At 45.5% G+C, this 24440-nt stretch overlaps 15 non-coding genes and 1 pseudogene across 15 annotated transcripts; all 16 read left to right on the forward strand.

Moving 5' to 3' along the window:
- Nucleotides 1-603: 603 nt before the first annotated feature.
- On the forward strand, nucleotides 604-794 carry LOC141180759 (U2 spliceosomal RNA). The gene has a single exon (XR_012256399.1). It is a non-coding gene; the product is annotated as a U2 spliceosomal RNA (small nuclear RNA).
- A 1116-nt stretch (nucleotides 795-1910) lies between these two features.
- On the forward strand, nucleotides 1911-2101 carry LOC141181625 (U2 spliceosomal RNA). Its single transcript, XR_012257184.1, has one exon. It is a non-coding gene; the product is annotated as a U2 spliceosomal RNA (small nuclear RNA).
- A 1117-nt stretch (nucleotides 2102-3218) lies between these two features.
- LOC141180760 (U2 spliceosomal RNA) lies at nucleotides 3219-3409 on the forward strand. The gene has a single exon (XR_012256400.1). It is a non-coding gene; the product is annotated as a U2 spliceosomal RNA (small nuclear RNA).
- Nucleotides 3410-4523: 1114 nt separating this feature from the next.
- LOC141182122 (U2 spliceosomal RNA) lies at nucleotides 4524-4639 on the forward strand (annotated as a pseudogene).
- Nucleotides 4640-5164: 525 nt separating this feature from the next.
- On the forward strand, nucleotides 5165-5350 carry LOC141181881 (U2 spliceosomal RNA). The gene has a single exon (XR_012257415.1). It is a non-coding gene; the product is annotated as a U2 spliceosomal RNA (small nuclear RNA).
- Nucleotides 5351-6468: 1118 nt separating this feature from the next.
- On the forward strand, nucleotides 6469-6659 carry LOC141181642 (U2 spliceosomal RNA). Its single transcript, XR_012257199.1, has one exon. It is a non-coding gene; the product is annotated as a U2 spliceosomal RNA (small nuclear RNA).
- Nucleotides 6660-7775: 1116 nt separating this feature from the next.
- On the forward strand, nucleotides 7776-7966 carry LOC141180761 (U2 spliceosomal RNA). The gene has a single exon (XR_012256401.1). It is a non-coding gene; the product is annotated as a U2 spliceosomal RNA (small nuclear RNA).
- Nucleotides 7967-9084: 1118 nt separating this feature from the next.
- LOC141181877 (U2 spliceosomal RNA) lies at nucleotides 9085-9274 on the forward strand. Its single transcript, XR_012257412.1, has one exon. It is a non-coding gene; the product is annotated as a U2 spliceosomal RNA (small nuclear RNA).
- A 1119-nt stretch (nucleotides 9275-10393) lies between these two features.
- On the forward strand, nucleotides 10394-10584 carry LOC141181535 (U2 spliceosomal RNA). The gene has a single exon (XR_012257102.1). It is a non-coding gene; the product is annotated as a U2 spliceosomal RNA (small nuclear RNA).
- A 1115-nt stretch (nucleotides 10585-11699) lies between these two features.
- LOC141180763 (U2 spliceosomal RNA) lies at nucleotides 11700-11890 on the forward strand. Its single transcript, XR_012256403.1, has one exon. It is a non-coding gene; the product is annotated as a U2 spliceosomal RNA (small nuclear RNA).
- A 1115-nt stretch (nucleotides 11891-13005) lies between these two features.
- On the forward strand, nucleotides 13006-13196 carry LOC141181756 (U2 spliceosomal RNA). The gene has a single exon (XR_012257303.1). It is a non-coding gene; the product is annotated as a U2 spliceosomal RNA (small nuclear RNA).
- A 1116-nt stretch (nucleotides 13197-14312) lies between these two features.
- On the forward strand, nucleotides 14313-14503 carry LOC141180764 (U2 spliceosomal RNA). Its single transcript, XR_012256404.1, has one exon. It is a non-coding gene; the product is annotated as a U2 spliceosomal RNA (small nuclear RNA).
- Nucleotides 14504-15622: 1119 nt separating this feature from the next.
- Nucleotides 15623-15813, forward strand: LOC141180765 (U2 spliceosomal RNA). The gene has a single exon (XR_012256405.1). It is a non-coding gene; the product is annotated as a U2 spliceosomal RNA (small nuclear RNA).
- A 1116-nt stretch (nucleotides 15814-16929) lies between these two features.
- LOC141180766 (U2 spliceosomal RNA) lies at nucleotides 16930-17120 on the forward strand. The gene has a single exon (XR_012256406.1). It is a non-coding gene; the product is annotated as a U2 spliceosomal RNA (small nuclear RNA).
- A 1118-nt stretch (nucleotides 17121-18238) lies between these two features.
- LOC141180767 (U2 spliceosomal RNA) lies at nucleotides 18239-18429 on the forward strand. The gene has a single exon (XR_012256407.1). It is a non-coding gene; the product is annotated as a U2 spliceosomal RNA (small nuclear RNA).
- A 1112-nt stretch (nucleotides 18430-19541) lies between these two features.
- LOC141180768 (U2 spliceosomal RNA) lies at nucleotides 19542-19732 on the forward strand. Its single transcript, XR_012256408.1, has one exon. It is a non-coding gene; the product is annotated as a U2 spliceosomal RNA (small nuclear RNA).
- The last annotated feature ends 4708 nt before the right edge of the window (nucleotides 19733-24440 follow it).

Raw genomic sequence — 24440 nt, forward strand, 5'->3', positions numbered from 1 at the left:
CTTCTTTCATTTAAGGCCTGCAGACTATAAAAGAGAAACCAACCCAAAAAGTTTGGTTGATTAGTCTGTGGTATTCTTTTAAACTGTTGCTTATGGCGGTCTCTGTGAGCTTCTCAGTAACATTCAGCCATCCAGGTATCCCGCCTGCAGTAGACGGAATGTGGCAATGGAACGCTGGCTGCGCGTGTCATAATAGGCTCTGAGCCTTTATATACCTGCGCACAGCAGCAGCCACCTTCAGTCTGCTGCTGGACAGCCAGCAGCAGCAGCAGCACGAGAGGTAATTAATCAGCAACCCTCCTGCTAAGGGTAGACAGCTGCTCGTTCCAACCCCCCCCCCCCCGGCTTAATTGGTTCTCCTCCCTTCCAACGGTGTTGAGGCGGGTGTGAACAGCCGGGGGTTGAGGGTACTGTGCTAAAAGAGGTGGAGTTATGCAGATCTAAAACGCGTGGCTTGCAGCAGCAGCAAGCCGAAAAGTGCAGGCATGTGAGGGATCTAGAGGTTGACAGCATGTCTTCTTAACGGGAGTCCAGGTGGCCATCTCCACAAATGGACTTTTCAGAATCCTTGGGTGGCACCGTAGTCGGAAACCAATTCTGGTTATCGCTTCTCGGCCTTTTGGCTAAGATCAAGTGTAGTATCTGTTCTTATCAGTTTAATATCTGATACGTCCCCTATCTGGGGACCATATATTAAATGGATTTTTAGAACAGGGAGATGGAAAAAGAGCTTGCTCTGTCCACTCCACGCATTGACCTGGTATTGCAGTATCTCCAGGACCGGTGCACCCCTTCTTTAATGCAGTTTCTAAAATCAGAAAGAATTGAATTCAATGCTTTTTGTTCATTTGGCTTGTTTGTCGGATTTTGGGATGGACTCTTTGGCTTTGCTTTTCTTCTCCTCATTGGATTTTTCATGTTAAAAGTTGCAGAAGCCAGATGACAAGCTCATTTTGGTTCAACTTCAGCAACTGTGCATTGCATTGCCATGTAATGTAATGCAATGCTATCTATCTAGCTCTCCCTCTATACTTCCTTTTGGATAAACAGACATATTAGGCAAGCATTTTGGAGCTTTCACCTAAATAACTACAGGTGGTGAGATAAGCTGCACAATATAATTGACCTTTCAGTATATTGTTGCACACACACCATCTATTTAGCAAATGCCCTTGTTATCAACAGCAGCCTTTTAAACTCACCTGAGCTAACAGGTATGTGAGCTGGTTACTCTGCTGCGCTTAAAATTTCTTTTTTGGTTTGCTACAATGCCTTTTCTGAAACGTTGTCTCCCTCTGCTGGAACACTGACTTCTTTCATTTAATGCCTGCAGACTATAAAAGAGAAACCAACCCAAAAAGTTTGGTTGATTAGTCTGTGGCATTCTTTTAAACTGTTGCTTATGGCGGTCTCTGTGAGCTTCTCAGTGACATTCAGCCATCCAGGTATCCCGCCTGCAGTAGACGGAATGTGGCAATGGAACGCTGGCTGCGCGTGTCATAATAGGCTCTGAGCCTTTATATACCTGCGCACAGCAGCAGCCACCTTCAGTCTGCTGCTGGACAGCCAGCAGCAGCAGCAGCAGGAGAGGTAATTAATCAGCAACCCTCCTGCTAAGGGTAGACAGCTGCTCGTTCCACCCCCCCCCCCGCCTTAATTGGTTCTCCTCCCTTCCAACGGTGTTGAGGCGGGTGGGAACAGCCGGGGGTTGAGGGTACTGTGCTAAAAGAGGTGGAGTTATGCAGATCTAAAACGCGTGGATTGCAGCAGCAGCAAGCCGAAAAGTGCAGGCATGTGAGGGATCTAGAGGTTGACAGCATGTCTTCTTAACGGGAGTCCAGGTGGCCATCTCCACAAATGGACTTTTCAGAATCCTTGGGTGGCACCGTAGTCGGAAACCAATTCTGGTTATCGCTTCTCGGCCTTTTGGCTAAGATCAAGTGTAGTATCTGTTCTTATCAGTTTAATATCTGATACGTCCCCTATCTGGGGACCATATAATAAATGGATTTTTAGAACAGGGAGATGGAAAAAGAGCTTGCTCTGTCCACTCCACGCATTGACCTGGTATTGCAGTATCTCCAGGACCGGTGCACCCCTTCTTTAATGCAGTTTCTAAAATCAGAAAGAATTGAATTCAATGCTTTTTGTTCATTTGGCTTGTTTGTCGGATTTTGGGATGGACTCTTTGGCTTTGCTTTTCTTCTCCTCATTGGATTTTTCATGTTAAAAGTTGCAGAAGCCAGATGACAAGCTCATTTTGGTTCAACTTCAGCAACTGTGCATTGCATTGCCATGTAATGTAATGCAATGCTATCTATCTAGCTCTCCCTCTATACTTCCTTTTGGATAAACAGACATATTAGGCAAGCATTTTGGAGCTTTCACCTAAATAACTACAGGTGGTGAGATAAGCTGCACAATATAATTGACCTTTCAGTATATTGTTGCACACACACCATCTATTTAGCAAATGCCCTTGTTATCAACAGCAGCCTTTTAAACTCACCTGAGCTAACAGGTATGTGAGCTGGTTACTCTGCTGCGCTTAAAATTTCTTTTTTGGTTTGCTACAATGCCTTTTCTGAAACGTTGTCTCCCTCTGCTGGAACACTGACTTCTTTCATTTAATGCCTGCAGACTATAAAAGAGAAACCAACCCAAAAAGTTTGGTTGATTAGTCTGTGGCATTCTTTTAAACTGTTGCTTATGGCGGTCTCTGTGAGCTTCTCAGTGACATTCAGCCATCCAGGTATCCCGCCTGCAGTAGACGGAATGTGGCAATGGAACGCTGGCTGCGCGTGTCATAATAGGCTCTGAGCCTTTATATACCTGCGCACAGCAGCAGCCACCTTCAGTCTGCTGCTGGACAGCCAGCAGCAGCAGCAGCAGGAGAGGTAATTAATCAGCAACCCTCCTGCTAAGGGTAGACAGCTGCTCGTTCCACCCCCCCCCCCCGCCTTAATTGGTTCTCCTCCCTTCCAACGGTGTTGAGGCGGGTGGGAACAGCCGGGGGTTGAGGGTACTGTGCTAAAAGAGGTGGAGTTATGCAGATCTAAAACGCGTGGATTGCAGCAGCAGCAAGCCGAAAAGTGCAGGCATGTGAGGGATCTAGAGGTTGACAGCATGTCTTCTTAACGGGAGTCCAGGTGGCCATCTCCACAAATGGACTTTTCAGAATCCTTGGGTGGCACCGTAGTCGGAAACCAATTCTGGTTATCGCTTCTCGGCCTTTTGGCTAAGATCAAGTGTAGTATCTGTTCTTATCAGTTTAATATCTGATACGTCCCCTATCTGGGGACCATATATTAAATGGATTTTTAGAACAGGGAGATGGAAAAAGAGCTTGCTCTGTCCACTCCACGCATTGACCTGGTATTGCAGTATCTCCAGGACCGGTGCACCCCTTCTTTAATGCAGTTTCTAAAATCAGAAAGAATTGAATTCAATGCTTTTTGTTCATTTGGCTTGTTTGTCGGATTTTGGGATGGACTCTTTGGCTTTGCTTTTCTTCTCCTCATTGGATTTTTCATGTTAAAAGTTGCAGAAGCCAGATGACAAGCTCATTTTGGTTCAACTTCAGCAACTGTGCATTGCATTGCCATGTAATGTAATGCAATGCTATCTATCTAGCTCTCCCTCTATACTTCCTTTTGGATAAACAGACATATTAGGCAAGCATTTTGGAGCTTTCACCTAAATAACTACAGGTGGTGAGATAAGCTGCACAATATAATTGACCTTTCAGTATATTGTTGCACACACACCATCTATTTAGCAAATGCCCTTGTTATCAACAGCAGCCTTTTAAACTCACCTGAGCTAACAGGTATGTGAGCTGGTTACTCTGCTGCGCTTAAAATTTCTTTTTTGGTTTGCTACAATGCCTTTTCTGAAACGTTGTCTCCCTCTGCTGGAACACTGACTTCTTTCATTTAATGCCTGCAGACTATAAAAGAGAAACCAACCCAAAAAGTTTGGTTGATTAGTCTGTGGCATTCTTTTAAACTGTTGCTTATGGCGGTCTCTGTGAGCTTCTCAGTGACATTCAGCCATCCAGGTATCCCGCCTGCAGTAGACGGAATGTGGCAATGGAACGCTGGCAGCGCGTGTCATAATAGGCTCTGAGCCTTTATATACCTGCGCACAGCAGCAGCCACCTTCAGTCTGCTGCTGGACAGCCAGCAGCAGCAGCAGCAGGAGAGGTAATTAATCAGCAACCCTCCTGCTAAGGGTAGACAGCTGCTCGTTCCACCCCCCCCCGCCTTAATTGGTTCTCCTCCCTTCCAACGGTGTTGAGGCGGGTGGGAACAGCCGGGGGTTGAGGGTACTGTGCTAAAAGAGGTGGAGTTATGCAGATCTAAAACGCGTGGATTGCAGCAGCAGCAAGCCGAAAAGTGCAGGCATGTGAGGGATCTAGAGGTTGACAGCATGTCTTCTTAACGGGAGTCCAGGTGGCCATCTCCACAAATGGACTTTTCAGAATCCTTGGGTGGCACCGTAGTCGGAAACCAATTCTGGTTATCGCTTCTCGGCCTTTTGGCTAAGATCAAGTGTAGTATCTTTTGAAAAGGCGGTTTTGTCCTTGGGCTGCTCTAGTAAATTGATGCACATTACACACTGGTTTGGTGCACTTGTTAGTACGCCAGGTGGCTCATAGAGTCATCTGATGGAAAACATGGCCCTCCAGGATCGAAGTCACTAGGCTGGGTAAGTGTGAGGGCTTTGGAGCAATGTGCCCCAGGAGTAGGCGCCCTGGTGGGAGTCCAAGCTTACTGGGACTGGGAACCCCAGAAAGACTAGGGCTTCGTAGCACGCCGCACCTTTGCCAATCATACTTTCTGAGCAACCCCCCCTATTCCTGGCCTCCGGGCTAGGAAGGGGAATTTTTATAAACCCGGTCGGAGGTCCGGTCAGCTTTGGGCTGAGAAACCAACACAGGCTCCAGCTCCACTAGAGTGGCAGCCTAGCTGGACGCTGGGAGCACGAAAACGGCTCTTCTCTGGCTTCGGCAAGAGAGAGCATCGGAGATCCCCGACCCTCGCTGTGGCCTTCTGGCTCGGAGGGATGGGGATGGTTTATTGGGGACCCTCTCCTCCGGGAAGGGTCCACATGAATCCTCGCCTCGTGCGCTGTTTTGGTGTGACTTCGGTCACATTTTTCAGTGCCTTGGATGCAGCTTCAATCAAAAAAAAAATCTGTTCTTATCAGTTTAATATCTGATACGTCCCCTATCTGGGGACCATATATTAAATGGATTTTTAGAACAGGGAGATGGAAAAAGAGCTTGCTCTGTCCACTCCACGCATTGACCTGGTATTGCAGTATCTCCAGGACCGGTGCACCCCTTCTTTAATGCAGTTTCTAAAATCAGAAAGAATTGAATTCAATGCTTTTTGTTCATTTGGCTTGTTTGTCGGATTTTGGGATGGACTCTTTGGCTTTGCTTTTCTTCTCGTCATTGGATTTTTCATGTTAAAAGTTGCAGAAGCCAGATGACAAGCTCATTTTGGTTCAACTTCAGCAACTGTGCATTGCATTGCCATGTAATGTAATGCAATGCTATCTATCTAGCTCTCCCTCTATACTTCCTTTTGGATAAACAGACATATTAGGCAAGCATTTTGGAGCTTTCACCTAAATAACTACAGGTGGTGAGATAAGCTGCACAATATAATTGACCTTTCAGTATATTGTTGCACACACACCATCTATTTAGCAAATGCCCTTGTTATCAACAGCAGCCTTTTAAACTCACCTGAGCTAACAGGTATGTGAGCTGGTTACTCTGCTGCGCTTAAAATTTCTTTTTTGGTTTGCTACAATGCCTTTTCTGAAACGTTGTCTCCCTCTGCTGGAACACTGACTTCTTTCATTTAATGCCTGCAGACTATAAAAGAGAAACCAACCCAAAAAGTTTGGTTGATTAGTCTGTGGCATTCTTTTAAACTGTTGCTTATGGCGGTCTCTGTGAGCTTCTCAGTGACATTCAGCCATCCAGGTATCCCGCCTGCAGTAGACGGAATGTGGCAATGGAACGCTGGCTGCGCGTGTCATAATAGGCTCTGAGCCTTTATATACCTGCGCACAGCAGCAGCCACCTTCAGTCTGCTGCTGGACAGCCAGCAGCAGCAGCAGCAGGAGAGGTAATTAATCAGCAACCCTCCTGCTAAGGGTAGACAGCTGCTCGTTCCACCCCCCCCCCCCCGCCTTAATTGGTTCTCCTCCCTTCCAACGGTGTTGAGGCGGGTGGGAACAGCCGGGGGTTGAGGGTACTGTGCTAAAAGAGGTGGAGTTATGCAGATCTAAAACGCGTGGATTGCAGCAGCAGCAAGCCGAAAAGTGCAGGCATGTGAGGGATCTAGAGGTTGACAGCATGTCTTCTTAACGGGAGTCCAGGTGGCCATCTCCACAAATGGACTTTTCAGAATCCTTGGGTGGCACCGTAGTCGGAAACCAATTCTGGTTATCGCTTCTCGGCCTTTTGGCTAAGATCAAGTGTAGTATCTGTTCTTATCAGTTTAATATCTGATACGTCCCCTATCTGGGGACCATATATTAAATGGATATTTAGAACAGGGAGATGGAAAAAGAGCTTGCTCTGTCCACTCCACGCATTGACCTGGTATTGCAGTATCTCCAGGACCGGTGCACCCCTTCTTTAATGCAGTTTCTAAAATCAGAAAGAATTGAATTCAATGCTTTTTGTTCATTTGGCTTGTTTGTCGGATTTTGGGATGGACTCTTTGGCTTTGCTTTTCTTCTCCTCATTGGATTTTTCATGTTAAAAGTTGCAGAAGCCAGATGACAAGCTCATTTTGGTTCAACTTCAGCAACTGTGCATTGCATTGCCATGTAATGTAATGCAATGCTATCTATCTAGCTCTCCCTCTATACTTCCTTTTGGATAAACAGACATATTAGGCAAGCATTTTGGAGCTTTCACCTAAATAACTACAGGTGGTGAGATAAGCTGCACAATATAATTGACCTTTCAGTATATTGTTGCACACACACCATCTATTTAGCAAATGCCCTTGTTATCAACAGCAGCCTTTTAAACTCACCTGAGCTAACAGGTATGTGAGCTGGTTACTCTGCTGCGCTTAAAATTTCTTTTTTGGTTTGCTACAATGCCTTTTCTGAAACGTTGTCTCCCTCTGCTGGAACACTGACTTCTTTCATTTAATGCCTGCAGACTATAAAAGAGAAACCAACCCAAAAAGTTTGGTTGATTAGTCTGTGGCATTCTTTTAAACTGTTGCTTATGGCGGTCTCTGTGAGCTTCTCAGTGACATTCAGCCATCCAGGTATCCCGCCTGCAGTAGACGGAATGTGGCAATGGAACGCTGGCTGCGCGTGTCATAATAGGCTCTTAGCCTTTATATACCTGCGCACAGCAGCAGCCACCTTCAGTCTGCTGCTGGACAGCCAGCAGCAGCAGCAGGAGAGGTAATTAATCAGCAACCCTCCTGCTAAGGGTAGACAGCTGCTCGTTCCACCCCCCCCCCCCCCGCCTTAATTGGTTCTCCTCCCTTCCAACGGTGTTGAGGCGGGTGGGAACAGCTGGGGGTTGAGGGTACTGTGCTAAAAGAGGTGGAGTTATGCAGATCTAAAACGCATGGATTGCAGCAGCAGCAAGCCGAAAAGTGCAGGCATGTGAGGGATCTAGAGGTTGACAGCATGTCTTCTTAACGGGAGTCCAGGTGGCCATCTCCACAAATGGACTTTTCAGAATCCTTGGGTGGCACCGTAGTCGGAAACCAATTCTGGTTATCGCTTCTCGGCCTTTTGGCTAAGATCAAGTGTAGTATCTGTTCTTATCAGTTTAATATCTGATACGTCCCCTATCTGGGGACCATATATTAAATGGATTTTTAGAACAGGGAGATGGAAAAAGAGCTTGCTCTGTCCACTCCACGCATTGACCTGGTATTGCAGTATCTCCAGGACCGGTGCACCCCTTCTTTAATGCAGTTTCTAAAATCAGAAAGAATTGAATTCAATGCTTTTTGTTCATTTGGCTTGTTTGTCGGATTTTGGGATGGACTCTTTGGCTTTGCTTTTCTTCTCCTCATTGGATTTTTCATGTTAAAAGTTGCAGAAGCCAGATGACAAGCTCATTTTGGTTCAACTTCAGCAACTGTGCATTGCATTGCCATGTAATGTAATGCAATGCTATCTATCTAGCTCTCCCTCTATACTTCCTTTTGGATAAACAGACATATTAGGCAAGCATTTTGGAGCTTTCACCTAAATAACTACAGGTGGTGAGATAAGCTGCACAATATAATTGACCTTTCAGTATATTGTTGCACACACACCATCTATTTAGCAAATGCCCTTGTTATCAACAGCAGCCTTTTAAACTCACCTGAGCTAACAGGTATGTGAGCTGGTTACTCTGCTGCGCTTAAAATTTCTTTTTTGGTTTGCTACAATGCCTTTTCTGAAACGTTGTCTCCCTCTGCTGGAACACTGACTTCTTTCATTTAATGCCTGCAGACTATAAAAGAGAAACCAACCCAAAAAGTTTGGTTGATTAGTCTGTGGCATTCTTTTAAACTGTTGCTTATGGCGGTCTCTGTGAGCTTCTCAGTGACATTCAGCCATCCAGGTATCCCGCCTGCAGTAGACGGAATGTGGCAATGGAACGCTGGCTGCGCGTGTCATAATAGGCTCTGAGCCTTTATATAACTGCTCACAGCAGCAGCCACCTTCAGTCTGCTGCTGGACAGCCAGCAGCAGCAGCAGCAGGAGAGGTAATTAATCAGCAACCCTCCTGCTAAGGGTAGACAGCTGCTCGTTCCACCCCCCCCCCCCCGCCTTAATTGGTTCTCCTCCCTTCCAACGGTGTTGAGGCGGGTGGGAACAGCCGGGGGTTGAGGGTACTGTGCTAAAAGAGGTGGAGTTATGCAGATCTAAAACGCGTGGATTGCAGCAGCAGCAAGCCGAAAAGTGCAGGCATGTGAGGGATCTAGAGGTTGACAGCATGTCTTCTTAACGGGAGTCCAGGTGGCCATCTCCACAAATGGACTTTTCAGAATCCTTGGGTGGCACCGTAGTCGGAAACCAATTCTGGTTATCGCTTCTCGGCCTTTTGGCTAAGATCAAGTGTAGTATCTATTCTTATCAGTTTAATATCTGATATGTCCCCTATCTGGGGACCATATATTAAATGGATTTTTAGAACAGGGAGATGGAAAAAAGCGTGCTCTGTCCACTCCACGCATTGACCTGGTATTGCAGTATCTCCAGGACCGGTGCACCCCTTCTTTAATGCAGTTTCTAAAATCAGAAAGAATTGAATTCAATGCTTTTTGTTCATTTGGCTTGTTTGTCGGATTTTGGGATGGACTCTTTGGCTTTGCTTTTCTTCTCCTCATTGGATTTTTCATGTTAAAAGTTGCAGAAGCCAGATGACAAGCTCATTTTGGTTCAACTTCAGCAACTGTGCATTGCATTGCCATGTAATGTAATGCAATGCTATCTATCTAGCTCTCCCTCTATACTTCCTTTTGGATAAACAGACATATTAGGCAAGCATTTTGGAGCTTTCACCTAAATAACTACAGGTGGTGAGATAAGCTGCACAATATAATTGACCTTTCAGTATATTGTTGCACACACACCATCTATTTAGCAAATGCCCTTGTTATCAACAGCAGCCTTTTAAACTCACCTGAGCTAACAGGTATGTGAGCTGGTTACTCTGCTGCGCTTAAAATTTCTTTTTTGGTTTGCTACAATGCCTTTTCTGAAACGTTGTCTCCCTCTGCTGGAACACTGACTTCTTTCATTTAATGCCTGCAGACTATAAAAGAGAAACCAACCCAAAAAGTTTGGTTGATTAGTCTGTGGCATTCTTTTAAACTGTTGCTTATGGCGGTCTCTGTGAGCTTCTCAGTGACATTCAGCCATCCAGGTATCCCGCCTGCAGTAGACGGAATGTGGCAATGGAACGCTGGCTGCGCGTGTCATAATAGGCTCTGAGCCTTTATATACCTGCGCACAGCAGCAGCCACCTTCAGTCTGCTGCTGGACAGCCAGCAGCAGCAGCAGCAGCAGGAGAGGTAATTAATCAGCAACCCTCCTGCTAAGGGTAGACAGCTGCTCGTTCCACCCCCCCCCCCGCCTTAATTGGTTCTCCTCCCTTCCAACGGTGTTGAGGCGGGTGGGAACAGCCGGGGGTTGAGGGTACTGTGCTAAAAGAGGTGGAGTTATGCAGATCTAAAACGCGTGGATTGCAGCAGCAGCAAGCCGAAAAGTGCAGGCATGTGAGGGATCTAGAGGTTGACAGCATGTCTTCTTAACGGGAGTCCAGGTGGCCATCTCCACAAATGGACTTTTCAGAATCCTTGGGTGGCACCGTAGTCGGAAACCAATTCTGGTTATCGTTTCTCGGCCTTTTGGCTAAGATCAAGTGTAGTATCTGTTCTTATCAGTTTAATATCTGATACGTCCCCTATCTGGGGACCATATATTAAATGGATTTTTAGAACAGGGAGATGGAAAAAGAGCTTGCTCTGTCCACTCCACGCATTGACCTGGTATTGCAGTATCTCCAGGACCGGTGCACCCCTTCTTTAATGCAGTTTCTAAAATCAGAAAGAATTGAATTCAATGCTTTTTGTTCATCTGGCTTGTTTGTCGGATTTTGGGATGGACTCTTTGGCTTTGCTTTTCTTCTCCTCATTGGATTTTTCATGTTAAAAGTTGCAGAAGCCAGATGACAAGCTCATTTTGGTTCAACTTCAGCAACTGTGCATTGCATTGCCATGTAATGTAATGCAATGCTATCTATCTAGCTCTCCCTCTATACTTCCTTTTGGATAAACAGACATATTAGGCAAGCATTTTGGAGCTTTCACCTAAATAACTACAGGTGGTGAGATAAGCTGCACAATATAATTGACCTTTCAGTATATTGTTGCACACACACCATCTATTTAGCAAATGCCCTTGTTATCAACAGCAGCCTTTTAAACTCACCTGAGCTAACAGGTATGTGAGCTGGTTACTCTGCTGCGCTTAAAATTTCTTTTTTGGTTTGCTACAATGCCTTTTCTGAAACGTTGTCTCCCTCTGCTGGAACACTGACTTCTTTCATTTAATGCCTGCAGACTATAAAAGAGAAACCAACCCAAAAAGTTTGGTTGATTAGTCTGTGGCATTCTTTTAAACTGTTGCTTATGGCGGTCTCTGTGAGCTTCTCAGTGACATTCAGCCATCCAGGTATCCCGCCTGCAGTAGACGGAATGTGGCAATGGAACGCTGGCTGCGCGTGTCATAATAGGCTCTGAGCCTTTATATACCTGCGCACAGCAGCAGCCACCTTCAGTCTGCTGCTGGACAGCCAGCAGCAGCAGCAGGAGAGGTAATTAATCAGCAACCCTCCTGCTAAGGGTAGACAGCTGCTCGTTCCATCCCCCCCCCCCCGCCTTAATTGGTTCTCCTCCCTTCCAACGGTGTTGAGGCGGGTGGGAACAGCCGGGGGTTGAGGGTACTGTGCTAAAAGAGGTGGAGTTATGCAGATCTAAAACGCGTGGATTGCAGCAGCAGCAAGCCGAAAAGTGCAGGCATGTGAGGGATCTAGAGGTTGACAGCATGTCTTCTTAACGGGAGTCCAGGTGGCCATCTCCACAAATGGACTTTTCAGAATCCTTGGGTGGCACCGTAGTCGGAAACCAATTCTGGTTATCGCTTCTCGGCCTTTTGGCTAAGATCAAGTGTAGTATCTGTTCTTATCAGTTTAATATCTGATACGTCCCCTATCTGGGGACCATATATTAAATGGATTTTTAGAACAGGGAGATGGAAAAAGAGCTTGCTCTGTCCACTCCACGCATTGACCTGGTATTGCAGTATCTCCAGGACCGGTGCACCCCTTCTTTAATGCAGTTTCTAAAATCAGAAAGAATTGAATTCAATGCTTTTTGTTCATTTGGCTTGTTTGTCGGATTTTGGGATGGACTCTTTGGCTTTGCTTTTCTTCTCCTCATTGGATTTTTCATGTTAAAAGTTGCAGAAGCCAGATGACAAGCTCATTTTGGTTCAACTTCAGCAACTGTGCATTGCATTGCCATGTAATGTAATGCAATGCTATCTATCTAGCTCTCCCTCTATACTTCCTTTTGGATAAACAGACATATTAGGCAAGCATTTTGGAGCTTTCACCTAAATAACTACAGGTGGTGAGATAAGCTGCACAATATAATTGACCTTTCAGTATATTGTTGCACACACACCATCTATTTAGCAAATGCCCTTGTTATCAACAGCAGCCTTTTAAACTCACCTGAGCTAACAGGTATGTGAGCTGGTTACTCTGCTGCGCTTAAAATTTCTTTTTTGGTTTGCTACAATGCCTTTTCTGAAACGTTGTCTCCCTCTGCTGGAACACTGACTTATTTCATTTAATGCCTGCAGACTATAAAAGAGAAACCAACCCAAAAAGTTTGGTTGATTAGTCTGTGGCATTCTTTTAAACTGTTGCTTATGGCGGTCTCTGTGAGCTTCTCAGTGACATTCAGCCATCCAGGTATCCCGCCTGCAGTAGACGGAATGTGGCAATGGAACGCTGGCTGCGCGTGTCATAATAGGCTCTGAGCCTTTATATACCTGCGCACAGCAGCAGCCACCTTCAGTCTGCTGCTGGACAGCCAGCAGCAGCAGCAGCAGGAGAGGTAATTAATCAGCAACCCTCCTGCTAAGGGTAGACAGCTGCTCGTTCCACCCCCCCCCCGCCTTAATTGGTTCTCCTCCCTTCCAACGGTGTTGAGGCGGGTGGGAACAGCCGGGGGTTGAGGGTACTCTGCTAAAAGAGGTGGAGTTATGCAGATCTAAAACGCGTGGATTGCAGCAGCAGCAAGCCGAAAAGTGCAGGCATGTGAGGGATCTAGAGGTTGACAGCATGTCTTCTTAACGGGAGTCCAGGTGGCCATCTCCACAAATGGACTTTTCAGAATCCTTGGGTGGCACCGTAGTCGGAAACCAATTCTGGTTATCGCTTCTCGGCCTTTTGGCTAAGATCAAGTGTAGTATCTGTTCTTACCAGTTTAATATCTGATACGTCCCCTATCTGGGGACCATATATTAAATGGATTTTTAGAACAGGGAGATGGAAAAAGAGCTTGCTCTGTCCACTCCACGCATTGACCTGGTATTGCAGTATCTCCAGGACCGGTGCACCCCTTCTTTAATGCAGTTTCTAAAATCAGAAAGAATTGAATTCAATGCTTTTTGTTCATTTGGCTTGTTTGTCGGATTTTGGGATGGACTCTTTGGCTTTGCTTTTCTTCTCCTCATTGGATTTTTCATGTTAAAAGTTGCAGAAGCCAGATGACAAGCTCATTTTGGTTCAACTTCAGCAACTGTGCATTGCATTGCCATGTAATGTAATGCAATGCTATCTATCTAGCTCTCCCTCTATACTTCCTTTTGGATAAACAGACATATTAGGCAAGCATTTTGGAGCTTTCACCTAAATAACTACAGGTGGTGAGATAAGCTGCACAATATAATTGACCTTTCAGTATATTGTTGCACACACACCATCTATTTAGCAAATGCCCTTGTTATCAACAGCAGCCTTTTAAACTCACCTGAGCTAACAGGTATGTGAGCTGGTTACTCTGCTGCGCTTAAAATTTCTTTTTTGGTTTGCTACAATGCCTTTTCTGAAACGTTGTCTCCCTCTGCTGGAACACTGACTTCTTTCATTTAATGCCTGCAGACTATAAAAGAGAAACCAACCCAAAAAGTTTGGTTGATTAGTCTGTGGCATTCTTTTAAACTGTTGCTTATGGCGGTCTCTGTGAGCTTCTCAGTGACATTCAGCCATCCAGGTATCCCGCCTGCAGTAGACGGAATGTGGCAATGGAACGCTGGCTGCGCGTGTCATAATAGGCTCTGAGCCTTTATATACCTGCTCACAGCAGCAGCCACCTTCAGTCTGCTGCTGGACAGCCAGCAGCAGCAGCAGCAGGAGAGGTAATTAATCAGCAACCCTCCTGCTAAGGGTAGACAGCTGCTCGTTCCACCCCCCCCCCCGCCTTAATTGGTTCTCCTCCCTTCCAACGGTGTTGAGGCGGGTGGGAACAGCCGGGGGTTGAGGGTACTGTGCTAAAAGAGGTGGAGTTATGCAGATCTAAAACGCGTGGATTGCAGCAGCAGCAAGCCGAAAAGTGCAGGCATGTGAGGGATCTAGAGGTTGACAGCATGTCTTCTTAACGGGAGTCCAGGTGGCCATCTCCACAAATGGACTTTTCAGAATCCTTGGGTGGCACCGTAGTCAGAAACCAATTCTGGTTATCGCTTCTCGGCCTTTTGGCTAAGATCAAGTGTAGTATCTGTTCTTATCAGTTTAATATCTGATACGTCCCCTATCTGGGGACCATATATTAAATGGATTTTTAGAACAGGGAGATGGAAAAAGAGCTTGCTCTGTCCACTCCACGCATTGACCTGGTATTGCAGTATCTCCAGGACCGGTGCACCCCTTCTTTAATGCAGTTTCTAAAATCAGAAAGAATTGAATTCAATGCTTTTTGTTCATTTGGCTTGTTTGTCGGATTTTGGGATGGACTCTTTGGCTTTGCTTTTCTTCTCCTCATTGGATTTTTCATGTTAAAAGTTGCAGAAGCCAGATGACAAGCTCATTTTGGTTCAACTTCAGCAACTGTGCATTGCATTGCCATGTAATGTAATGCAATGCTATCTATCTAGCTCTCCCTCTATACTTCCTTTTGGATAAACAGACATATTAGGCAAGCATTTTGGAGCTTTCACCTAAATAACTACAGGTGGTGAGATAAGCTGCACAATATAATTGACCTTTCAGTATATTGTTGCACACACACCATCTATTTAGCAAATGCCCTTGTTATCAACAGCAGCCTTTTAAACTCACCTGAGCTAACAGGTATGTGAGCTGGTTACTCTGCTGCGCTTAAAATTTCTTTTTTGGTTTGCTACAATGCCTTTTCTGAAACGTTGTCTCCCTCTGCTGGAACACTGACTTCTTTCATTTAATGCCTGCAGACTATAAAAGAGAAACCAACCCAAAAAGTTTGGTTGATTAGTCTGTGGCATTCTTTTAAACTGTTGCTTATGGCGGTCTCTGTGAGCTTCTCAGTGACATTCAGCCATCCAGGTATCCCGCCTGCAGTAGACGGAATGTGGCAATGGAACGCTGGCTGCGCGTGTCATAATAGGCTCTGAGCCTTTATATACCTGCGCACAGCAGCAGCCACCTTCAGTCTGCTGCTGGACAGCCAGCAGCAGCAGCAGCAGGAGAGGTAATTAATCAGCAACCCTCCTGCTAAGGGTAGACAGCTGCTCGTTCCACCCCCACCCCCCCCGCCTTAATTGGTTCTCCTTCCTTCCAACGGTGTTGAGGCGGGTGGGAACAGCCGGGGGTTGAGGGTACTGTGCTAAAAGAGGTGGAGTTATGCAGATCTAAAACGCGTGGATTGCAGCAGCAGCAAGCCGAAAAGTGCAGGCATGTGAGGGATCTAGAGGTTGACAGCATGTCTTCTTAACGGGAGTCCAGGTGGCCATCTCCACAAATGGACTTTTCAGAATCCTTGGGTGGCACCGTAGTCGGAAACCAATTCTGGTTATCGCTTCTCGGCCTTTTGGCTAAGATCAAGTGTAGTATCTGTTCTTATCAGTTTAATATCTGATACGTCCCCTATCTGGGGACCATATATTAAATGGATTTTTAGAACAGGGAGATGGAAAAAGAGCTTGCTCTGTCCACTCCACGCATTGACCTGGTATTGCAGTATCTCCAGGACCGGTGCACCCCTTCTTTAATGCAGTTTCTAAAATCAGAAAGAATTGAATTCAATGCTTTTTGTTCATTTGGCTTGTTTGTCGGATTTTGGGATGGACTCTTTGGCTTTGCTTTTCTTCTCCTCATTGGATTTTTCATGTTAAAAGTTGCAGAAGCCAGATGACAAGCTCATTTTGGTTCAACTTCAGCAACTGTGCATTGCATTGCCATGTAATGTAATGCAATGCTATCTATCTAGCTCTCCCTCTATACTTCCTTTTGGATAAACAGACATATTAGGCAAGCATTTTGGAGCTTTCACCTAAATAACTACAGGTGGTGAGATAAGCTGCACAATATAATTGACCTTTCAGTATATTGTTGCACACACACCATCTATTTAGCAAATGCCCTTGTTATCAACAGCAGCCTTTTAAACTCACCTGAGCTAACAGGTATGTGAGCTGGTTACTCTGCTGCGCTTAAAATGTCTTTTTTGGTTTGCTACAATGCCTTTTCTGAAACGTTGTCTCCCTCTGCTGGAACACTGACTTCTTTCATTTAATGCCTGCAGACTATAAAAGAGAAACCAACCCAAAAAGTTTGGTTGATTAGTCTGTGGCATTCTTTTAAACTGTTGCTTATGGCGGTCTCTGTGAGCTTCTCAGTGACATTCAGCCATCCAGGTATCCCGCCTGCAGTAGACGGATTGTGGCAATGGAACGCTGGCTGCGCGTGTCATAATAGGCTCTGAGCCTTTATATACCTGCGCACAGCAGCAGCCACCTTCAGTCTGCTGCTGGACAGCCAGCAGCAGCAGCAGCAGGAGAGGTAATTAATCAGCAACCCTCCTGCTAAGGGTAGACAGCTGCTCGTTCCACCCCCCCCCCCGCCTTAATTGGTTCTCCTCCCTTCCAACGGTGTTGAGGCGGGTGGGAACAGCCGGGGGTTGAGGGTACTGTGCTAAAAGAGGTGGAGTTATGCAGATCTAAAACGCGTGGATTGCAGCAGCAGCAAGCCGAAAAGTGCAGGCATGTGAGGGATCTAGACGTTGACAGCATGTCTTCTTAACGGGAGTCCAGGTGGCCATCTCCACAAATGGACTTTTCAGAATCCTTGGGTGGCACCGTAGTCGGAAACCAATTCTGGTTATCGCTTCTCGGCCTTTTGGCTAAGATCAAGTGTAGTATCTGTTCTTATCAGTTTAATATCTGATACGTCCCCTATCTGGGGACCATATATTAAATGGATTTTTAGAACAGGGAGATGGAAAAAGAGCTTGCTCTGTCCACTCCACGCATTGACCTGGTATTGCAGTATCTCCAGGACCGGTGCACCCCTTCTTTAATGCAGTTTCTAAAATCAGAAAGAATTGAATTCAATGCTTTTTGTTCATTTGGCTTGTTTGTCGGATTTTGGGATGGACTCTTTGGCTTTGCTTTTCTTCTCCTCATTGGATTTTTCATGTTAAAAGTTGCAGAAGCCAGATGACAAGCTCATTTTGGTTCAACTTCAGCAACTGTGCATTGCATTGCCATGTAATGTAATGCAATGCTATCTATCTAGCTCTCCCTCTATACTTCCTTTTGGATAAACAGACATATTAGGCAAGCATTTTGGAGCTTTCACCTAAATAACTACAGGTGGTGAGATAAGCTGCACAATATAATTGACCTTTCAGTATATTGTTGCACACACACCATCTATTTAGCAAATGCCCTTGTTATCAACAGCAGCCTTTTAAACTCACCTGAGCTAACAGGTATGTGAGCTGGTTACTCTGCTGCGCTTAAAATTTCTTTTTTGGTTTGCTACAATGCCTTTTCTGAAACGTTGTCTCCCTCTGCTGGAACACTGACTTCTTTCATTTAATGCCTGCAGACTATAAAAGAGAAACCAACCCAAAAAGTTTGGTTGATTAGTCTGTGGCATTCTTTTAAACTGTTGCTTATGGCGGTCTCTGTGAGCTTCTCAGTGACATTCAGCCATCCAGGTATCCCGCCTGCAGTAGACGGAATGTGGCAATGGAACGCTGGCTGCGCGTGTCATAATAGGCTCTGAGCCTTTATATACCTGCGCACAGCAGCAGCCACCTTCAGTCTGCTGCTGGACAGCCAGCAGCAGCAGCAGCAGGAGAGGTAATTAATCAGCAACCCTCCTGCTAAGGGTAGACAGCTGCTCGTTCCACCCCCCCCCCCCCGCCTTAATTGGTTCTCCTCCCTTCCAACGGTGTTGAGGCGGGTGGGAACAGCCGGGGGTTGAGGGTACTGTGCTAAAAGAGGTGGAGTTATGCAGATCTAAAACGCGTGGATTGCAGCAGCAGCAAGCCGAAAAGTGCAGGCATGTGAGGGATCTAGAGGTTGACAGCATGTCTTCTTAACGGGAGTCCAGGTGGCCATCTCCACAAATGGACTTTTCAGAATCCTTGGGTGGCACCGTAGTCGGAAACCAATTCTGGTTATCGCTTCTCGGCCTTTTGGCTAAGATCAAGTGTAGTATCTGTTCTTATCAGTTTAATATCTGATACGTCCCCTATCTGGGGACCATATATTAAATGGATTTTTAGAACAGGGAGATGGAAAAAGAGCTTGCTCTGTCCACTCCACGCATTGACCTGGTATTGCAGTATCTCCAGGACCGGTGCACCCCTTCTTTAATGCAGTTTCTAAAATCAGAAAGAATTGAATTCAATGCTTTTTGTTCATTTGGCTTGTTTGTCGGATTTTGGGATGGACTCTTTGGCTTTGCTTTTCTTCTCCTCATTGGATTTTTCATGTTAAAAGTTGCAGAAGCCAGATGACAAGCTCATTTTGGTTCAACTTCAGCAACTGTGCATTGCATTGCCATGTAATGTAATGCAATGCTATCTATCTAGCTCTCCCTCTATACTTCCTTTTGGATAAACAGACATATTAGGCAAGCATTTTGGAGCTTTCACCTAAATAACTACAGGTGGTGAGATAAGCTGCACAATATAATTGACCTTTCAGTATATTGTTGCACACACACCATCTATTTAGCAAATGCCCTTGTTATCAACAGCAGCCTTTTAAACTCACCTGAGCTAACAGGTATGTGAGCTGGTTACTCTGCTGCGCTTAAAATTTCTTTTTTGGTTTGCTACAATGCCTTTTCTGAAACGTTGTCTCCCTCTGCTGGAACACTGACTTCTTTCATTTAATGCCTGCAGACTATAAAAGAGAAACCAACCCAAAAAGTTTGGTTGATTAGTCTGTGGCATTCTTTTAAACTGTTGCTTATGGCGGTCTCTGTGAGCTTCTCAGTGACATTCAGCCATCCAGGTATCCCGCTTGCAGTAGACGGAATGTGGCAATGGAACGCTGGCTGCGCGTGTCATAATAGGCTCTGAGCCTTTATATACCTGCGCACAGCAGCAGCCACCTTCAGTCTGCTGCTGGACAGCCAGCAGCAGCAGCAGAGGTAATTAATCAGCAACCCTCCTGCTAAGGGTAGACAGCTGCTCGTTCCACCCCCCCCCCCCCGCCTTAATTGGTTCTCCTCCCTTCCAACGGTGTTGAGGCGGGTGGGAACAGCCGGGGGTTGAGGGTACTGTGCTAAAAGAGGTGGAGTTATGCAGATCTAAAACGCGTTGATTGCAGCAGCAGCAAGCCGAAAAGTGCAGGCATGTGAGGGATCTAGAGGTTGACAGCATGTCTTCTTAACGGGAGTCCAGGTGGCCATCTCCACAAATGGACTTTTCAGAATCCTTGGGTGGCACCGTAGTCGGAAACCAATTCTGGTTATCGCTTCTCGGCCTTTTGGCTAAGATCAAGTGTAGTATCTGTTCTTATCAGTTTAATATCTGATACGTCCCCTATCTGGGGACCATATATTAAATGGATTTTTAGAACAGGGAGATGGAAAAAGAGCTTGCTCTGTCCACTCCACGCATTGACCTGGTATTGCAGTATCTCCAGGACCGGTGCACCCCTTCTTTAATGCAGTTTCTAAAATCAGAAAGAATTGAATTCAATGCTTTTTGTTCATTTGGCTTGTTTGTCGGATTTTGGGATGGACTCTTTGGCTTTGCTTTTCTTCTCCTCATTGGATTTTTCATGTTAAAAGTTGCAGAAGCCAGATGACAAGCTCATTTTGGTTCAACTTCAGCAACTGTGCATTGCATTGCCATGTAATGTAATGCAATGCTATCTATCTAGCTCTCCCTCTATACTTCCTTTTGGATAAACAGACATATTAGGCAAGCATTTTGGAGCTTTCACCTAAATAACTACAGGTGGTGAGATAAGCTGCACAATATAATTGACCTTTCAGTATATTGTTGCACACACACCATCTATTTAGCAAATGCCCTTGTTATCAACAGCAGCCTTTTAAACTCACCTGAGCTAACAGGTATGTGAGCTGGTTACTCTGCTGCGCTTAAAATTTCTTTTTTGGTTTGCTACAATGCCTTTTCTGAAACGTTGTCTCCCTCTGCTGGAACACTGACTTCTTTCATTTAATGCCTGCAGACTATAAAAGAGAAACCAACCCAAAAAGTTTGGTTGATTAGTCTGTGGCATTCTTTTAAACTGTTGCTTATGGCGGTCTCTGTGAGCTTCTCAGTGACATTCAGCCATCCAGGTATCCCGCCTGCAGTAGACGGAATGTGGCAATGGAACGCTGGCTGCGCGTGTCATAATAGGCTCTGAGCCTTTATATACCTGCGCACAGCAGCAGCCACCTTCAGTCTGCTGCTGGACAGCCAGCAGCAGCAGCAGCAGGAGAGGTAATTAATCAGCAACCCTCCTGCTAAGGGTAGACAGCTGCTCGTTCCACCCCCCCCCCCCCGCCTTAATTGGTTCTCCTCCCTTCCAACGGTGTTGAGGCGGGTGGGAACAGACGGGGGTTGAGGGTACTGTGCTAAAAGAGGTGGAGTTATGCAGATCTAAAACGCGTGGATTGCAGCAGCAGCAAGCCGAAAAGTGCAGGCATGTGAGGGATCTAGAGGTTGACAGCATGTCTTCTTAACGGGAGTCCAGGTGGCCATCTCCACAAATGGACTTTTCAGAATCCTTGGGTGGCACCGTAGTCGGAAACCAATTCTGGTTATCGCTTCTCGGCCTTTTGGCTCAGATCAAGTGTCTGGACATCAGGTTCCTTGAGTGCTAGCCCTCGGCCTTCCAGCATCGCCACTCCGGTGGCTTAAGCTGGATGCTGCTATAGGGGGAGAGTGAGGAGGAAACGGGAAGGCGATTTCCGTGGCTGACTATGGGAGTCAAGCTGAAATTTGCTGGGACCGGGGACCCCCGGGTCAAGAATGGATTTCGTATTGAGATTTCCGAGGAGAAGAAGGGACATTTTTCCATGTCCTACCTGGTGAATGCCATCTTCTATGAAGAATTGAAGATTAAGAAGTCGGACATTCTTTGCCTGCAGGAATTTAGAAGTCATGGAAGGTATGTGCTGGTTCTTTCTACTATGGCTGCTTGCCAAAATCTTTATAGAACCTTGAAAGGCCATACTGAGAACTCCCTCCTAGATGGACTCACTTTTACTGTCCTCTATTCAAAGGGGGATGTTCCTGTGGTTGTGTTTATGCACAATCCTTTTATCCCCCAGGAGGACATTACTGTATTCTTGAGGAGGCATTGTACTTATGTGCATTTTTCCCACAAGATCTCGAATGAAGAAGGCTTGTGGACTGGCAAATACAAGTACTTTGTTCGTTTTGCTACAGACCCCGAGGGGCCAGGGGGCATACATTATCCTCCTATGAGTTTCTCTATTGGGAGAGACACTGGTTTCTTGTACTTTCCTGATGCTCCTTTTTTCTGCAGAAGATGTAACAAGTATGGTCATGTCCAGGAGTCCTGCAGGTATCCGCCAACCTGCAGGAAGTGTAACACGTCTGGTCATATGGCGAAAGACTGCAAGAACCAGGTAAAGTGTGATGCTTGTGGTGAGGAGGGGCATGTTCTTAGGCAGTGTCAAGCTAGAACCACTCCTAAGTCTTTTGCTCAAGTGGTCGCGGAGGGGCCTGCTGTTCCTTCGACTTCTACTAGGGTTCCACAAGGTCCCCTTCCGGATGTCGGGGAGGCAATTGCTCCCCAAGAGGAAGAGGATGGCACTCAGATGGACGACATATTTGAAGATGCACAGCTTCAGCCTCCTGCGTCAGGAGGCTTTGACATGGTGATTCCAGAGGTGATGTCACCTTTCCCTCCCCAGTTTGGTGTCCGTGGAGAGGGGGAAATGGACTTGTCCAATTCTCCTGTCATATCTTGGTGCAATACTGCTTCAGAGGAGATCGGGGGCGGTGCCCAAGGGGACTTGTCTGCTGTCCGTTTCTCTGATGAGGAGGATCCTGATGTGGTCAAGAAGAAGCCAAGGACTGAGTGTTCATCCATTGCTGCCGTGTGTGATAGCCCGGTGGACTCTCGTGCTTACCCGTCAGATGTATTTTCTCCTGACATTGTTACATTTGGCATTCAGCCAGATGGTAATAGCTTTGCTTTGCTTGATGAAGGTTGAGTTGATGTTTTCTTTATTTTTTTTCAGGTTATGTGTGATCCCCTTTAGTTATGCCGCATCATTCTGGATGGGACATTGTGTCCCTTAATGTTAGGCAAATTAGATCTGTTACCCGAAGAACAACAGTTCTGGATTATCTAAAGGGTTTGAGTGCAGATGTCTATTGTCTACAAGAGTGTGGGATTACTGAATCTCCAGTGGATAAGGACTGGCCTTATGGCCAGTATGTTTGGTCGGGGTCCAGTTTTAACAAAAATGATGGTGTGGGGATTTTAGTTGGTAATAAGAATATTACTATTGATAGTTACACGGTTGTGGAGGTGGGTCGCTGCATTATTGTTTTTTTGAGTTATAGGGGGTGGAAGGTTAGAATGATTAATTTATATTGTCCTACTAAAAAAGAGGAGCGGCTTGCTCTTCTTGAGAAATTGAGTTTTTTTCTCCCTGGAAAAATTCCTACAGTTTTTGTTGGTGACTGTAATTGTGTCACAGAAGGTAATGTGGACATTACTGGAAAAAAGTTATCTCAACTTATTTCTGATTTTTCTTTCTTAGACGCTGCAATACTTGAGTATGGCATTCCACCACCGCCTACATATTATGCTGACCGTGGTAATATTTCATCGAGGATAGATAGGATGTTATTTTCCAAAAATATGGTTTGTTCAAGTTATGTTCAACATAAGGTACCTTTCTCTGATCATGAGTGTTTGCGTGGAGTTTTTAGTGCGAATGGGGACATGGTGTTTGGGGGTGGGGTTTGGAAATTGAATACGAGGTTGTTGGAGGATGAGGAGGTGATGAGTGAGTTGGAGAAAAGGTATGCAAGTTGGAGGTGGCGTAAGCGTGATTTTGGTAGTTTGCTTGAATGGTGGGATTGGGTGAAATTTCAGTTTAAAACTTTCTTTAAAAAATGGGGCTACAAAAAAGCTGCCAGATATCGTAATAGATTTAATGACTTAAGTAGACGGATTGATTGGTTGCGTGGGTGTGTTAGGAAAGGAATGGATATGTCTGATCAGCTTGAGGTTGCTAAGAATGAGTTAAAATGTCTTCTGGATGAAAAAGGTAAAGAGATTATTTACCGTACCAAGTTAGAGCATTTGGAAAAGAATGAAAAGTGCACCAGGTACTTTTTTAAAAAAATGAATGGAAGGAAGTTGGATTTGAGTGAAGTGGTAGGTGAAGATGGATCTAGTGTGGTTGGGAAGAATGTGTTGAATGAGGTGAATGGCTTCTATAGTAAGTTGTACGATGAGAAATGGATTGATCCTGGACTTGTGTCGCATGTATTGAGTGGTATGGAGAAGAGACTTGGTTCGGATGAATGTGATGCTTTGTGTGAGGATGTTATTTTGGATGAGGTGAGGAATGTTGTTATGAGTGCTAAAAAGAATAAGACGCCTGGGAAGGATGGGTTGCCTGTGGAGCTGTATGTGAAAGCTTGGGAGTTTTTGGGTAAGGACTTGACTGAGGTTTGTAGGTATATGTGGATGAATGGTGTTTTGTGTGACAGTATGAAAGAGGGTATAGTGGTTCTTGTGTTTAAGAAGGGTGAGAAAAAGCGTTTGGAGAACTGGAGACCCATATCATTGCTTAACGCTGATTATAAGGTCTACAGTAAATTGTTAGCAAATCGTATGCGTGAGGTGATTGGTAGGGTTGTGGAGGATGACCAAGTGTGTGCCGTGCCTGGTCGGAGTATAAGTGATAATTTGTTATTGTTAAGGGATATGCTTGGGGATTGTAAGACTAGAAAGCAGAAGTGTATGGTGTTAGCAATTGATTTCGAAAAGGCTTTTGATAGAGTTTCGCATGTGTTTCTGTTTAAAGTATTGGAGAGGATGGGTTTCCCTAGGGTTTTTCTGAATGGAGTTAAGTCTTTATATGATTATGTGTCAAGTGAGTTTTTAGTGAATGGATGGTTGTCTGACAAAGTGATGATTAGGTCTGGTGTAAGACAGGGGTGCCCTATGTCCCCTGTCTTGTTTGTATGTGTGATTGAGCCTTTGCTGTGTTTAGTGAGACGTGAGAAAATGATGAGAGGATTGTTAGTGCCTGGGAGTGGTGGTAAGCATGTGAAGGTGTTAGGTTACATGGATGATGTTGTGATGGTGAGTGAAAGTATGGCTTCAATGAGTAGGGTGAGGTTGCTTTTGGATTTTTT

The sequence above is a fragment of the Phyllobates terribilis genome, unplaced genomic scaffold, assembly GCF_046119375.1.
Source record: "Phyllobates terribilis strain yellow unplaced genomic scaffold, ASM4611937v1 Scaffold_34__1_contigs__length_13252353, whole genome shotgun sequence".
Taxonomy (NCBI): domain Eukaryota; kingdom Metazoa; phylum Chordata; class Amphibia; order Anura; family Dendrobatidae; genus Phyllobates; species Phyllobates terribilis.